The 15566-nt window shown below is 45.1% G+C and overlaps 1 pseudogene across 1 annotated transcript; it reads right to left on the reverse strand.

The window, feature by feature from the left end:
* Nucleotides 1-649: 649 nt before the first annotated feature.
* LOC108304339 lies at nt 650-2427 on the reverse strand (annotated as a pseudogene). The gene has a single exon (XR_001825210.2). The product of XR_001825210.2 is annotated as a dnaJ homolog subfamily B member 2-like (transcript).
* Between the last annotated feature and the right edge of the window lie 13139 nt (nt 2428-15566).

Genomic DNA, 15566 nt, shown 5'->3' on the forward strand with positions numbered 1-15566 from the left:
AAAAAAAAAAAAAAAATGAAAGTTAGCCAGGCGTGGTGGCACGTGCCTGTGATCCCAGATACTCAGGAGGCAGAGGCAGGAGAATCACTTGAACCTGGGAGGTGGAAGTTGCAGGGACCCAAGACAGCACCACTGTACTCTAGCCTGGGTGACAGAGGGAGACTCTGTTTCAATAAAACAAACAAATAAATAACGTTTTTCATGAAATAAATGAGACTAAAACTTTTTTGTTGCTGTTGCTGTTGTTGTTGTTGTTGTTGAGACAGAGTTTTGCTCTTGTTGCCCAGGCTGGAGTGTAAAGCCACGATCTCGGCTTACTGCAAGCTCCGCCTCCTGGGTTCAAGTGATTCTCTTGTCTCAGCCTCCTGAGTAGCTGGGATTACATGCACATGCCACCACGCCCAGCTCATTTTTGTATTTTTAGTAGAGATGAGGTTTCATCATATGAAACATCTGAGGTCAGGAGTTTCATCAGAAGGTTGTACTGCCTGGCTAATTTTGTATTTTTTAGTAGAGACAGGTTTCTCTATGTTGGTCAGGGTGGTCTCGAACTCCTGACCTCAGGTGATCCATCCCTCTCGGCGTCCCAAAGTGCTGGGATTACAGGTGTGAACTACTGGGCCTGAACAAGGCTAAGACATTTTTTTTCTTTTTTCTCAAAACAGTTTTATTGCCTTCCAGCATTTTCCCCTCTGTCTGAGCTGAGCCCAGCTGGCTTTGGTTCGTCTCTGAGACTCAGTGTTACAGAAGCTGGCTCCACCACTCCCCTCCCTGGCCACCGGGCTCCCCAGGCAGGGAGGAGGAGGGGCTGCTCGTCTGTGATGTTGGAAAGAATGGGCAGCAGGGTCAGAGGCCAAAGAAAGCCATACAAGCAGCGGCATGCCTGGAGCTGCCATCACACGCCAAGCCCCGCCACACACACGCCCCCTCGGGTGGCCTTGCCCTCGAAGCTCTCTGCCAGCACACACTCCTCAGCTTTCCGGAGCCACGCCCTGCTCAGGCAAACATGCTACTGGCCCTGGCTTGTTCCTGGGACCCCAGGCTGCCCACGGGAAGGGAACCTCTCCCAGGTGCTGCACGGCTCTGCCCTGCCCACTCTAACCCTGGGGCTAGCAAGACGTGTCAGAGGAACCAAGGCTCAGATCATTCCCCCTTCATCTACGACCTTGCCGGCCCTCCAGGGATAAATCAAAAGACAAAATCTTCCCATCTCACAGTGAGTGACAGGCCGACCTGGGCTACTACATGTCCCAAGATGCACAGCTCCATAACTAGGCACCAACTCCCCCAAGCGGGATCTATCAGAAATGGGGCCGGGCGCACCGCATTCTGGGATTTGTAGTCCCCAGGGGCCAGCACCAAACACCCAAGGAAGAGAGTGCACAGGCTAAGACTACTGCTGCCTCCCACCCAGCCCCCACCCACCACCCAGGCCCCGGCTCTACACTCAGCAAGGGTGAGGGAGAGGAATGGAGGGTCCCCTCCCAGCACATGGGGGAGGGCGCTGTCCTGTTGGAACTGTGCAACGACTCTGGATCCCGGCATCCGGCTCAGAACACATCTGCGGGTTTCTTCCCAGCTGCCTCCATCTCTGACAGGCTGTAGGCCATGGCCAGCTGCAGGTCCTCATCATCAGAGAGGTCACTGTCCAAGGGGCCTGAGGCAGGGGTCTGCTGGACCTGAGTGCCCCCGGACCTGGAGGTGACTGACGGCTGCTGCTCGCGACGGCTCAGCTCCAAGCCCAGTGCCAGGTCATCTGGGACACCATTGATTGTGACTGACTTCAGCTGCCAGTCCTCTTCCACTTCCACCGGCTCCTGCCCGTTCTCCGTGATTCTGCGTGTGGTGATGCGGCGTCCTTGGACAAAGGTGGTAGATGTAGAAACAGAGTGAAAAGCACCAGCCCTGGGACTGAAGGAGAAAGATGAGTAGGAGAAATCGGACTGACCAGGGAAGGAGGAAGAGAAGGTAAAGAAGGGGCCTGAGTGTCGGGAACCCCGGCTCTGAAGCTCTGAGAAAAGGCGCCGGTCATCAGGGGCTCTGCAAAAGGATCTCCTTTCCCAAAGAACTCCCGGAAGACCTCCTCGGGGCTGCGGAAGGTGAAGGTGAAGCCAGGTGCACCACTGCCAGCTTCTGCCCGAGACGGGCCAGTTCCTGCCCCTGTCAGCCCTTCCCGACCATAGCAGTCATACACCTCTCGCTTGTGCTTGTCAGACAGCACTTCATATGCCTCGGCCACCTCCTTAAATTTCTTCTCTGCAAACTCTTTATTATCTGGGTTTTTGTCTGGGTGCCACTGGAGAGCCTTGCGCAGGTACGCCTTCTTGATGTCATCAGCGGACGCACTTCGCGGCACATCTAGAATCTCGTAGTAGGATGCCATGGCAACCGGTCAGTGGTCAGGCGGGCCTCCTTGGGGCTCCTCCGCCCCTGCCCCCCGCCGGGAACCGTCTGGCACCGCAGCCTGGCTCATGGCTGCTGGGTAGGACGCGCTGCCGGCCCAGCTGTGCGCGCAGGCATGCGACAGCGGCGCGGAAACTACTAGAGCCTGGGAGAAGGCCAGCTCGGCCTGTTCCCCGAAGCGTGAAGGCTAAAACATTCCATTGGACGAACCTACTCCCAGCAAGGAGAGGCTCGCTTCCTGGAGCGTGGGAACTGCACTTAGATTATTCTCTTCTGGTTGTCCATTCGCCTCCTGATCGATGCGCTTCTCTCCCTTTTGAGATCTGTTATCACAGAGTTACTAACTCAACTCTTCTCTCCACAGCAACCAACTCAGCATTTTTTTTTTTTTTTTCTTTGAGATGGAGTCTTGCTCTGTCACCAGGCTGGAGTGCAGTGGTGCGATCTCGGCTCACTACAAACTCCGACTCCCTGGTTCAAGCGATTCTCCTGACCCAGCCTCCTGAGTAGCTGGGACTACAGGCGCACGCCAACAAGCACAGCTAATTTTTGTATTTTTAGTAGAAACGGGGTTTCACCATGTTGGCCAGGCTGGTCTCAGTCTTCGGATATCATTATCCACCCACCTCGGCCTCCCAAAGTGCTGGGATTACAGGTGTGAGCCACCGTGCCAGGCCAAACTCAGCTTTTAATGTTTGAAAACGTCTAGTGAAGTTCCATGCCAATGAACTGAAGGAGTAAAGGACGTGCTATCCCAAAATATGTCAGATTGGTATATTAATTGTTTTGAGCTGATACTATTGGAGAAACTATAGTTTCAGATAGGGTGGGCTGACACATCTCTTCTTGCATGAAACAAGCCATAAAGTTTCCTCTGGAAGGGGTACCCTTGCCATACCAGGGTGAAGAGAGAGCCCTATCCCCAGAGACTGGGAATTGGAGGCTGCAATGGACCTAAATAAATATACTTAATGAATAACCCTTATCTTCCACTAGTTTGACACCTCCCCCCAATATCTCCTGTGACTCCCCTGGAAAATTTACTGCCTGTTGCCAGGTTTTCTTTGTCCTGTTGTTTTTTCTTAAATTTATCATTCTTTGTCTGAAAAGTATAAAAGCATCTTGCTTCGGCCACTTTTTCAGACTTCCCTCTCCTGTAAAGATCCCCATGTTCATGCAAAACTAATGAAATTTGTATACTTTTCTCTTGTTAACCTACCCGCTGTCAGGATGGGCAGTGGCTCATGCCTGTAATCCCAATGCTTTGAGAGGCCAAGACAGGAGGATTACTTGGGCCTAGGAGTTCGAGACCAGCCTAGCCTCACAGGGAGACTCCATCTCTACAAAAAAACTTTAAAAAATTATAGGCCAGGTTGGGTGGCTCACGCCTATAATCCCAGCACTTTGGGAGGCTGAGGTGGGTGGATCACTTGAGGTCAGGAGTTTGTGACCAGCCTGGCCAACATGGTGAAAGCCCATCTCTACTAAAAGTACACAAACATTAGCGGGGCATAGTGGTGCACACCTGTATTTCCAGCTATTCTGGAAACTAAAGCAGGAGAATCGCTTGAACCTGGGAGGCAGAGGTTGCAGTGAGCCAAGGACACGCCACTGCACTTCAGCCTGGGCAACAAGAGTGAAACTCCATCTCAGAAAAAAAAAACCAACAAAATGAGATGGTGAGTGCCTGTAGTCCCAGCTGTTCGGGAGGCTGGGATGGGAGAATCCCTTGAGCCCAGGAAGTCAAAGCTGCAGAGAGCTGTGATTGCACCACTGCGCTCCAGCCCACAAAACAGAGTGAGACCCTGTCTCAAATGAATAAATAAATTTTAAAAAATAAAAATGATTTGCTTTAAAAAAAAAAATCTGCTGGCCAGGTGCAGTGGCTCATGCCTGTAATCCCAGCACTTTGGGAGGCTGAGGCAGGAGGATCACTTGAGGTCAGGAGTTCGAGACCAGCCTGGCCAACATGGTGCAACCCTGTTTCTACTAAAAATACAATAATTAGCTGGGTGTGATGGCATGGGCTTGTAATCCCAGCTGCTCAGGAGGCTGAAACAGGAGAATCACTTGAACCAGGGAGTTGGAGTTTGCAGTGAGCCAAGATCGCGCCACTGGACTCCAGCCTGGTGACAGAGCAAGACTCTGTCTCAAAAAATAAAAATAATGGTAAAAAAAGAAATCTGCCTGGTATCATTTGGTTTCTAGATCCAGTTGAAGAGCTACTGAGAGCTAAAATGGGGGCTGGAGGTGATCTCTGTCTCCCCTAATAGTCTTGAACAAAAATCACAGAATGTCTTCACTGCTCTGTGATGCAGCCAGCTACAGGTTTTTCCCTGCAGGTTTGAACCCAAAGCTGGGCCTCAGTATTTATCTATCTAGGTTGTTTGCCCACAACACGGAAAGAAACTGGCCTCGGCCCTGAGCTAAATTCCTTCAACCCTGACATCTACAAACCCCGGGCCCCTTGCTGCAAATGTACCTAGGGAGAGGCCCCTTGTCTCTTGCTGTCCCTCGAGTGGGTTGCTGCAGCTTCTGTACATAGGTTCCCCTAATAAATGCTCTGGACTCATCACCCTGCCGTTAGTGCTTCTTTCTTTGGAATCCCAACCAACCCCATCTTGGGATGGTTTGGGGCACTCCCTTCTGGAAATTCCCCTGCCAGCATTTTGGGCAACTCTAGCCGTGGGCTTGGCAGGACAAAACAAGACCGTGTGGAGCACAAGGGCTGGTGTATTTTGCTCTTTCTTCTGGGCCAAGTCCTCCTCTAGGTCCTCATGTGTATTAAATAGTCCTCACAATCTCCCCTAGTCTCTTTCTTTTCCTTCTTCTTCTTTTTTTTTTTTTCTTTTTGAGACAGGGTCTCCTCTGTGGCCCAGGCTGGAGTACAGTGGCAGGATTACAGCTCACTGCAGTCTCGACCTCTGGGGCTCAAGCTGTTGTACCCAAGCGAGTCAAGGAATTCGCCACACGCTGAGAATGAATTATGAGTCCTTTATTAAGCTGGTGACCCAGAGTGGCTAACGCCCAAAATTCTCTCCGCCCCGAAGAAAAAATTAGGTGGTCTTTTATACACTAGTTTAACAGGAAGGGGGGAACCTAGCTGAAACAAAGTTTTCACAAAGGCAGAGTAAGCAAAAAAGTTAAAAAGAAAAACTGATACATAAGAAATAAAACAGTGCTGGGCTGGGTGTGGTGGCTCACGCCTGTAATCTCAGCACTTTGGGAGGCCCAGGCGGGTGGATCACCTGAGGTTAGGAGTTCAAGACCAGCCTGGCCAACATGGCGAAACCCTGTCTTTAAAAAAAAAGAAATAAAACAGTGCCAGGTGTGAGGAGTACAGCTGTCATGAAAGACATACAACTTACAGATAAGGCGGGCTCTGGGCGCTCACTGCAGCTGCATTCCCAGGCTCTGCTGGTACCACTTACTCAGCCTCTTATCAACAAAGGCATTTCTGGGTGCCCAGGGTCAGTCTGACCGTGCTTTATACTATAGTTACATACTGAATGGGGAGAAGGTTACTAAAATGAAGAAGCCAAGATGGAGTCTATCCAGCTCAAAAAAGGCTAACATAAAGCCTGAAAAGCTTTTAGTCAGGGAAAGGAGAGTTAGTTTTAGTTGGCAAAAAGCAGGGTATCACAAAGCAATCCTCCAACTCAGCCTTCCGAGCAGCTGGGACTACAGGCGTGTGCCACCGTACTTGGCTAATTTTTGTTGCTGTTGTTTTGCAGAGACAAAGTCTCACTGTGTTCCCCAGGCTGGTTTTGAACTCCTGGGCTCAGGTGATCCTCCTGCCTTGGCCTCCCAAAGTGCTCAGCCTATCTCCATTTCTTCGAGGGAGGAAGTCAGAGTCCAGACTGAGCTCTTTCCCTCAGAGCAGCCCTGAGATTCTAGCCTGTCTCAGCCACCATGAACTACCACACTGGCCTGGAGAAGGGGTGCTTCCTCCTCTTACAGGCTGGCAGGTGTGGGCGGAGAAGGGCAGGGAGGGAGTTTGTGTTCACTTGTCCTGCGCTGTCCAGGACGCCAGCCCTGGGCCACACACGATGATTGTGCACCTGAACATGGCAAGTCCGAATTGAGTTGTGCTGTGAGCATACAACACAAAACACACCAGATTTTGGAAGCTTACAGTGGAAAACAGAATGTGAACTATCTCCATGATTTTTTATATGCATTACCTGTTGAAACAATAACATTTTGACATATTGGGTAAATGAAATGTATTATTAAAATCAATTTCACCTGGTTATTTTTAGTTGAATGTTGTTACTGTAAAATTTAAGTTACACATATGGCTCACATTATATTTCTCCAGAGCAGCACGGCTTCAGGAGGGTGGACGCTGAAACTGCTCTGAGCCTGCGAGGTTGTGCAGTGGAGCTGTGTTGCCAACTCAGGCCTGGGGACTGGTGTCGTCCCTACGTTTCCACGGAAACAGGCGTTCTTAAGAGAAACACCAAGTCTCCTCCACCTAGGGTCAGATGTTTATTTTATTTTTCTTTTTTCTTCTTTAGTAGAGATGAGGCAGTGGGGGTGGGGGCGTGTCTCGCTATGTTGCCCAGGCTGGGATCAAACTCCTCACTGCAAGGCAAACCTCCCACTCTGGCTTCCCAAAGTGCTAAGGTTACAGGGTGAGTCAATGAGCTAGCTGGGAACAGATGTTTCTGTCTTTCTCTCATCTTTTTTCCAAAACTCCCTTGGAAACTCTTGACAAGTCTTAACCCGAGTTCTCTACCTCTCCCCACCTATTAAAAAAGGCAAAGGGGGCTCAGAACACCTGGGGCGATGATAGCTTTCAAAGTGCAGAGATAAAGAGTTCCCAGAAAGGAGATGCATTTTGGAGATTGTGAATTGTCTCCTTAGTCGAGAGAACACAAGCTCTCGGCAGCTTTCACCTCTCCTTTGTTCTGGAACTTGCCCCTGCCTAAGGAACTCTTTGGCAAAAGGCTTTGTTTTCTGGGTCTCACTTCCTGCTTGATGAAATACGCTGCTCAGCATAGATTATCCTTAAATGCCATTGAGATGCAAACAAATGTCACTGGTGTCCTTTGAGCCCCACACCTCTAGACAGGAGGACTGCCCTTGTCTCCTGTTTGTTGTCACTCTTCTCCAGCTTCTTTCTGTAGGTTGTAACAGTCAGAAAGCTGTTACAACAATTACCATGGAGCTGGGTTTGCAGTGGTGAAGACTAGGAGATGGAAAATCACTTCCCCAAAGGGACCTTATCCACAAGTGGCAAAGCCGACTGACATTTCAACCTGAAGTTCAGGTGCCAGGTGAGGGCCTGCATCACCTGAAAAAGGAGGTCACTGGATGGTGGTTTCCAAGAAATCATCAAACTCTGACACATGGGGGCTTATTCATTTTTATCTCACTAGAAAACAAAGTCAGAGACTGGGCCTGAAGGTAAGGATGCAGACATCTGAGACAAAATCTCTCTCCTTCCTGTCTTAATTTTGCTTTGTTACTGTTTTTTGTTTGTTTGTTTTTTTGAGATGGGCTCTCCCTCTGGGCCAGGCTGGAGTACAGTGACACAATCTCAGCTCACTGCAACCTCCACCTCCCGAGCCCAGGCAACCCTTTCACCTCAGCCGCCTGAGTAGCTGGGACTACAGGCATGTGTCACTATTAGTTTCACTAGGAAAATTGCAGAGGAAGATAAACCACACAAACAAGCTTAAAAACAACAATAATCCCATATTTTTTTAAAAAAAAAAGATATAAAATTAAAGTGAAGCATCCCCTCCTTGGCTCACCACAGCCCTCAGTGCCTGCCCTTCCAAGTGTAAACCCCACCCCTTCAACCAGGTAACTATTCATATTGTCCTTCCAGAATTTTCTTTTTTTCTTTTTCTTTGAGACAAGGTTTCGCTCTTGTTGCCGAGGCTGGAAGGCAATGGCAGGGTCTCAGCTCACAGGAACCTCCATCTCCCAGGTTTAAGCATTTTTTCTGCCTCAGCCTCCCAAGTAGCTGGGATTACAGGCACCCGCCACCATGCCCTGCTAAGTTTTGTATTTTTAGTAAGACAGGGTTTCACCATGTTGGCCAGGCTGGTCTCAAACTCCTGCCCTCGGGTGATCTGCCAGCCTTGGCCTCCTAAAGTGCTGGGATTACAGGTGTGAGCCACCGCACCTGGTGCAGAATTTTCTCATATTATTACAGATAGTATATTATTTATTTTACAAAAAAGTAAGCATGCTAAATCTATTAGACTGCAAAATGTGTTTCCTCATCTCTTGGACATCCTTTCCTGCCAGCACATCAGCAATATTTAGTGGATACACAGAATTTATGTTCCTGGATTCTCTCTATTTTAACTCAACCTTCCTCTGCTGATAGACATTTAAGTGTTTTTTTCAGTATTTTGAAATTACAGTGAACAGGGCAGCTCCCACTAAGCTAACTGAGCAGAGATTTCAGAGGCCACCATGATAAAGAAAACAGACATTATTCAACCAAGCCAGAAATTACACTAAACAGGCAAACAACAACCAAAAGCGACAACAGTAAACCTTGAGAAAGAAAATCTGATTTCCAGGGTTGCCAAAATATGTTATTTTAAAAGTTCAGTTTTCAACAAAAAGTTATGAGACTTGCAGAGAATTTAAAGAGTATGGTCCACACGCCAGAAAATAAGCAGGAAATGAAAATTGTCCCTGAAAAGCACAGATGTTTGATTTATTAGACGGACCTTAAATCACCTCTTTTAAATGTGTTCAAAAACTAAGCAAAACTATGTGTAAGGAATAAAGTATGAGAATAATATCTTACCAAATAGAAAATATTAATGAAATGGAGAGGAAATAATAAAAAGAACCAAATAATAGAAATTCTGTAGTTCAAAATTACGATAACTATAATGAAAAGTTCAGTAGGGAGGCTTATCAGCAGATTTAAAGATTGCGAAGCAAGCATAAGCAAACTTGAAAATACATCAACTAACATTATCGACCCTGAGGAACAAATGAAAAAAAAATGAAGGAAATTGAATACACACTAAGGAACCAGTGGGACAGCAACAGCTGTGCCAATATATACACACTGGGAGTCTCAAAAGGAGAGAAGAGAAAGAGCAGAAATAGTACATTAACAAATAATGGTCTAAAGTGTCCTGACTTTTTTTTTGAGACAGAGTCTCACTCTGTTGTCCAGGCTGGAGTGCACTGGTACAATCTCGGCTCACTGCAACCTCCACCTCCTGAGATCAAGTGATACTCCGGCCTCAGCTTCCCGAGAAGCTGGGATTACAGGCACCCACCACCATGTTCAGCTAATTTTTGTATTTTTAGTAGAGATGGGGTTTCACCATGTTGGCCAGGCTGGTCTCAAACTCCTAATCACAGGTGATCTACCTGACTTGGACTCCCAAAGTGCTGGGGGATTGCAGGTATGAGCCACCACACTAGGCCTAGTATCCTCATTTTGAGGAAAAGCGTTAATACAAACTTTTGAGAAGCTCAGCATAGGACAAATATTATAAACTTAAAGATATTCATCTTTATTTTTTAAATTTTTTTTTTGAAATGGCATCTCACTCTGTCACCCAGAATGGAGTGCAACGGTGCAACTTGGGTTCACTGCAACCTCTGCCTCCTAGGTTCAAACAATTCTTATGCCCCAGTCTCCAGGGTAGCTGGAATTATGGGCACACGCCACCATACCTAGCTAATTTTTGTATTTTTAGTAGAGATAGGGTTTTGCCATGTTGTCCAGGCTGGTCTGAACTCCTGACCTCAAGTGATCCAACACCTTGGCCTCCCAAAGTGCTGGGATTACAGGCCTCCCCAGCCATGTGGAACTCTGAGTCAATTAAACCTCTTTCCTTCATAAATTACCCAGTCTTGGGCAGTTTTTTTTGTTTTTGTTTTTGCTTTTTTTGAGTCGGAGTTTTGCTCTTGTTGCCCAGGCTGGAGTGCAATGACGCAATCTCAGCTCACTACAACCTCTGCCTCCCAGGTTCAACCGATTCTCCTGTCTCAGCCTCCCAAGTAACTGGGATTACAGGCATGTGCCACCACATCTGGCTAATTTTGTATTTTTAGTAGAGATGGGGTTTCTCCATGTTGGTCAGGCTGGTCTTGAACTCCTGACATCCTCGGCCTCCCAAAGTTCTGGGATTACAGGCGTGAGCCACCGAGCCCAGCCTTGGGCAGTTCTTTATAGCATCCTGAGAATGGACAATACACCTGCCCTATGAGAAATGCTAAAAGGAGACTTTTGTGCTGGATGGAAGGCCTCCAGATAGTAATAAGAATCCACACCTATAAATAAAGAATACCAGCAAAGATAATTACATAAGCAAAGTAAAAGACAGCATAAATGTATTTTTGTTTGTAACTCTTTTTTTCTTTTATTTGATGTAAAAGGCAGCCACATAGAGCAATAATTATAAATCTGTGTTGATGCATACTCTATGTATAAAAATTAGTTTGTATGACAATAATAGTACAAAGGAGAAAGGAAAGAACAGAGCTATTGGACCAAAGTTTTTAAATGCTGTTAAAATAAACTTGGTATTAATCAAAACTAGATTGTTTATAAGTTATTAATTTTAATCCCAAAAGCAACATTAAGAAGGCAATGTTTTTAAATATAGTAGGCCAGGCACAGTGGCTTATGCCAGTAATCCCAGCACTTTGGCAGGCTGAGACAGGTGGATCACTTGAGGCCAGAAGTTCAAGACTAGCCTGGCCAACGTGGCAAAAATCCATCTCTGCTAAAATACCAAAATTAGCTCAGCATGGTGATGCACACCTGTAACACCTGTAATCCCAGCTACTTGGGTGGCTGAGGCACAAGAATCACTGGGACCTGGGAGGTGGAGGTTGCAATGAGCCAAGATTGCACCACTGGACTGGAGCCTGGGCAACAGAGCAAGGCTCTGTCTACAAAAAAAATGAACGCTTAAATAAGTGTAGTAAAATAAATGACAAGATAATTAAAATGGAACACACTAGAAAAATTTATTTGACACGAATGAAGGCAATAATGAGGGATACAGAAATAAAAAAGACATATAGAAAACAAATAGCAAATTGTCAGGTGTAAATTCAACCTTATAAATAATTACAATAAATGTACATGGATTTAACCTTATAAATAATTACAATAAATGTACTCCAATCAAAAGAGAGAGATCGACTGAATGGATTGGCAGAATGGAAAAAAAAAAACTCCAATATGTTATCTACAGGAGATTTACTCTATCCTTTATTATTATTATTATTTCATTTTATTTGATTTGAGACAGTCTTGCTCTGTCACCAGGCTGGAGTGCAGTGGGGTGATCTCAGTATACTGCAACCTTTGCCTCCCGGGTTCAAGCAATTTTTGTGCCTCAGCATCTCGGGTAGCTGAGCCCACAGGCTTGTGCCACCATGCCTGGCTAACTATTTGTATTTTTAGTAGAGACAGGGTTTTACTATGTTGGCCAGGTGGCTCTTGAACTCCTGGCCTCAAGTGATCCACCCAATTTGGCCTCCCAAAATGCTGGGTGGCATGAGCCACTGAGCCTAGCCTTCTTATTTTTATTTATTTATTTTGCGAGACGGAGTTTTGCTCATTGCCCAGGCTGGAGTGCAATGGCATGATCTTGGCTCACTGCAACCTTACCTCCCGGGTTCAAGCGATTCTCTTGCCTCAGCTTTCCGAGTAGCTGGGATTACAAGCATGCACCATCACACCCAGCTAATTTTGTATTTTTAGTAGAGACAAAGTTTCTCCATGTTGGTCAGGCTGGTCTTGAACTCCTGAGCTCAGGCAATCCGCCTTCCTCGGCCTCCCGAAGTGCTGGGATGACAGGTCTTAGCCATCATGGCTGGACTTATTTTTAAATTTTTTATTTTATTGTTCAGGTAAAACACAGCTCATAAAGGAGATTTAGCTTGGATTCAAAGTCACAAATAGGCTGGAAGTAAAAAGATGAGAAAAGATACAAATAGTAACCAAAAGAGAGTCAGAATAGTCATCCTATTAGTCAAAATAGACTTTAAGAAAAAAATTGTTTCCAGAGACAAAGAAGGACATTTTACAGAGATAAACTGGTAAATCCAACAAAAAGAATAACAATTCTATACACAGTTATATACACATATGCACCTTACAACAGAGTCCTAAAATACATAAAGCAAAAATAGTCAGAATTAAATGGAGAAATACATATTTCAACAATAAAAGTTAAAGACTTTAATACCCCACTTTCAGTGATGGACAGAACAATTAGGCAGAAGACAAACAAGGAAATAAAAGAGTAGGATAACACTAAAACATAATTAAACCTAACACACATCTATAGAAGAGTTCACCAGCCAAAGGCTGAATATACATTCTTCTCTCTCTCTCTCTTTTTTTTTTTTTGAGATGGAATCTCACTCTGTTGCCCAGGCTGAAGTGCAGTGGCATGATCTCCACTCACTGTAACCTCCACCTTTGGGCTCAAGCAATTCTCCTGCCTCAGCCTCCCAAGTAGCTGGGCTTACAGGACCATTCTTTTCAAGTATACATGAAACATTCTCCACCATATGTTACGGTGTGATGTAATGCTAAGAGTGGGGAAATGGGCCAGGTGTGGTAGCTCACGCCTGTAATACCAGCACTTTGGGAAGCAGAGGCAGGTGGATCACCTGTGGTCAGGAGTTCAAGACCAGCCTCACCAACATGGTGAAACCCTGTCTCTACTGAAAATACAAAAATTAGCTGGGTGTGGTTGTAGGGATCCGTAATGCATTCCTTCCTTCTGGATATGGAGCAGGGCCCTCTCAGGAATGGGAGTCTTACGACCTACAATCAAACAATGTAGGTCAGATAATCCTTTATGACTACTTTTTACACAGAAAGGTGGAAGAAAGGCTACATTCATAGTTTTAGGTTTTACAGCTAGCTTTGGGGAAAAGGGCTTCTGGTTTCTATGACCTGCCTTGTGGAATAGGGATGCTAGGTGTCTCTGGCTAGCCTTGGTGGAGAATGAGACTGAGAAACAGGAGGGCAGGAGAAGATCAGAGAGAAACTTTTTCTACTGAGGCTGTTTCTGATGCCCTCATTCTGGGGTACAGCTTTATGAGTGCCAGAATTCACAATGGGATAAAATTAGAAATCAACAACAAATTTGGCAAATACGTGGAAATGAAACAACACCCTCTTGAATAACCAATGTGTCAGGAAAAGAAACGCAAGAAAAATGAGAAAATGCTTTGATATTAATGAAAATGCAGAATATCAAAACTTATGGATGCAGCAAAAGTAATGCTTAGAGTGAAATGTATAACTATAAATGCCTATATTTTAAAAGAATAAAGATTTCAAACAATAATCTAACTTTCATTTTAAGACACGAGGGGCCAGGCATGTTGGTATGTGCCTATAGTCCCAGCTACTCAGGAGGCTGAGATAGGAGGATCACTTGAGGCTAGGAATTTGAGGCTGCAGTGTGCTATGATTGCACCTGTGAATAGTTACTGCACTCTAGCCTGGGCAACTTAGTGAAGCCCATTTCTTTAAAAAGCTAGTTATTTGAAATGATTGCTAAAACTGGCAAACCTTTATTCTAGCTAGACTGACAAGGAAATAAGAGAGAAGACTTGTAGCACTAAAACTAAGACTAAAAAAGAGGACATTACTGCTTACCATAGAAACAGAAAAAGGATTAGAATGGAATACTGTGAACAATTGTATGCGAAAACTTTAGATAACTCAGATGGGTGATGAGCAAATTCGTGGAAAGACACAGACTATCAAAGCTGACTGAAGAAGAAATAGAAATTCAGAATAGACACATAACAATTAATAATTACAAAACTTACCACAAAGAAAAGCACAGGACCAGATGCTTCACCGATGCGTTCTACCAAATGTCTAAAAAGGAATTAACACCAAACTCTTTCAAAAGATAAAAGAGAAGGAAATACTTTTCAACACATTCTATGATGCCTGTATTATACTAATACAAAAACCAGATGACAGTGTAAGAAAACTACAAACCATTATCTTTTATGAAAATGGAAGAAAAAATTCTCAACACAATACTAACGCACCAAATCTAGCAACATATAAAGATTACATCAAAAGAATGTTATGACAATTCAGACTGGGAGAAAATACTTGCAAAAGACGTATCTTACAAAGGACTGTTATTTAACCCAATTTAAAAATTGACAACACGTCTAGGCGAAGTGGCTCACGCCTGTAATCTCTGCCCTTTGGGAGGCCGAGGTGGTTGGATCATTTGAGGTCAGATCATTTGAGTTTGAAACCAGCCTGGCCAACACGGTGAAACCCCGTCTCTACTAAAAATACAAAGATTAACCAGGCAAGGTCGTGCATACCTGTAGTCCCAGCTACTCAGGAGGCTAATGCAGAATTGCTTGAATCTGGGAGACGGGGGTGGGAGTGAGCCAAGATTGTGTCGCTGCACTCCAGCCTGGGCAACAGAGCAAGACTCCATCTCAAAAAAATTAAAAAAATGAAAATAAATAAAAATAAATTGGCAAAATATCTGAGATGTGAAGACTTGAAAAGAAAAAAAAATTGACAAAATATCTAAACAGATACCTCAACAAAGAAGATACACAAATGACAAATAAGCTTATGAAAGGAATATTCAATATCCTCCTCCTATTTGAAAGTATATATTTTTGTTAACTCTAATATAGTCATCCCACAGTGCTATAGAACACTAGAACTTATTCCTTTTATCTAGATAGTTGTAATTTTGGGTCCTTTCACAAATCTCTCCCTATCTATACCCACTTCTCTACCACAAATATGTTCTGTTCTACTTTTTACTTCTATGACATCAACTTATCCTGGCTTCCGCATGTGAGAACATGCGGTGTTTCACTTTCTGTTCCAGGCTTATTTCACTTAATATTCTGTCCTCCAGTTCCATCTATGTCACAGTGAATGACAGGATTTCATTCTTTTTGTGGCTGAATAATATTCCATTGTGTATATGTGTGTGTGTGTGTGTGTGTGTGTGTGTGTATGTATAACATTTAAAAATTCATTCGTCTGCCGGGCGCGGTGGCTCAAGCCTGTAATCCCAGCACTGTAGGAGGCCGAGGCGGGTGGATCACGAGGTCAAGAGATCGAGACCATCCTGGTCAACCTGGTGAAACCCCATCTCTACTAAAAATACAAAAAAAAGATTAGCTGGGCATGG

The sequence above is a fragment of the Cebus imitator genome, unplaced genomic scaffold (genome assembly GCF_001604975.1).
Source record: "Cebus imitator isolate Cc_AM_T3 unplaced genomic scaffold, Cebus_imitator-1.0 Scaffold53, whole genome shotgun sequence".
Classification (NCBI taxonomy): Eukaryota; Metazoa; Chordata; class Mammalia; order Primates; family Cebidae; genus Cebus; species Cebus imitator.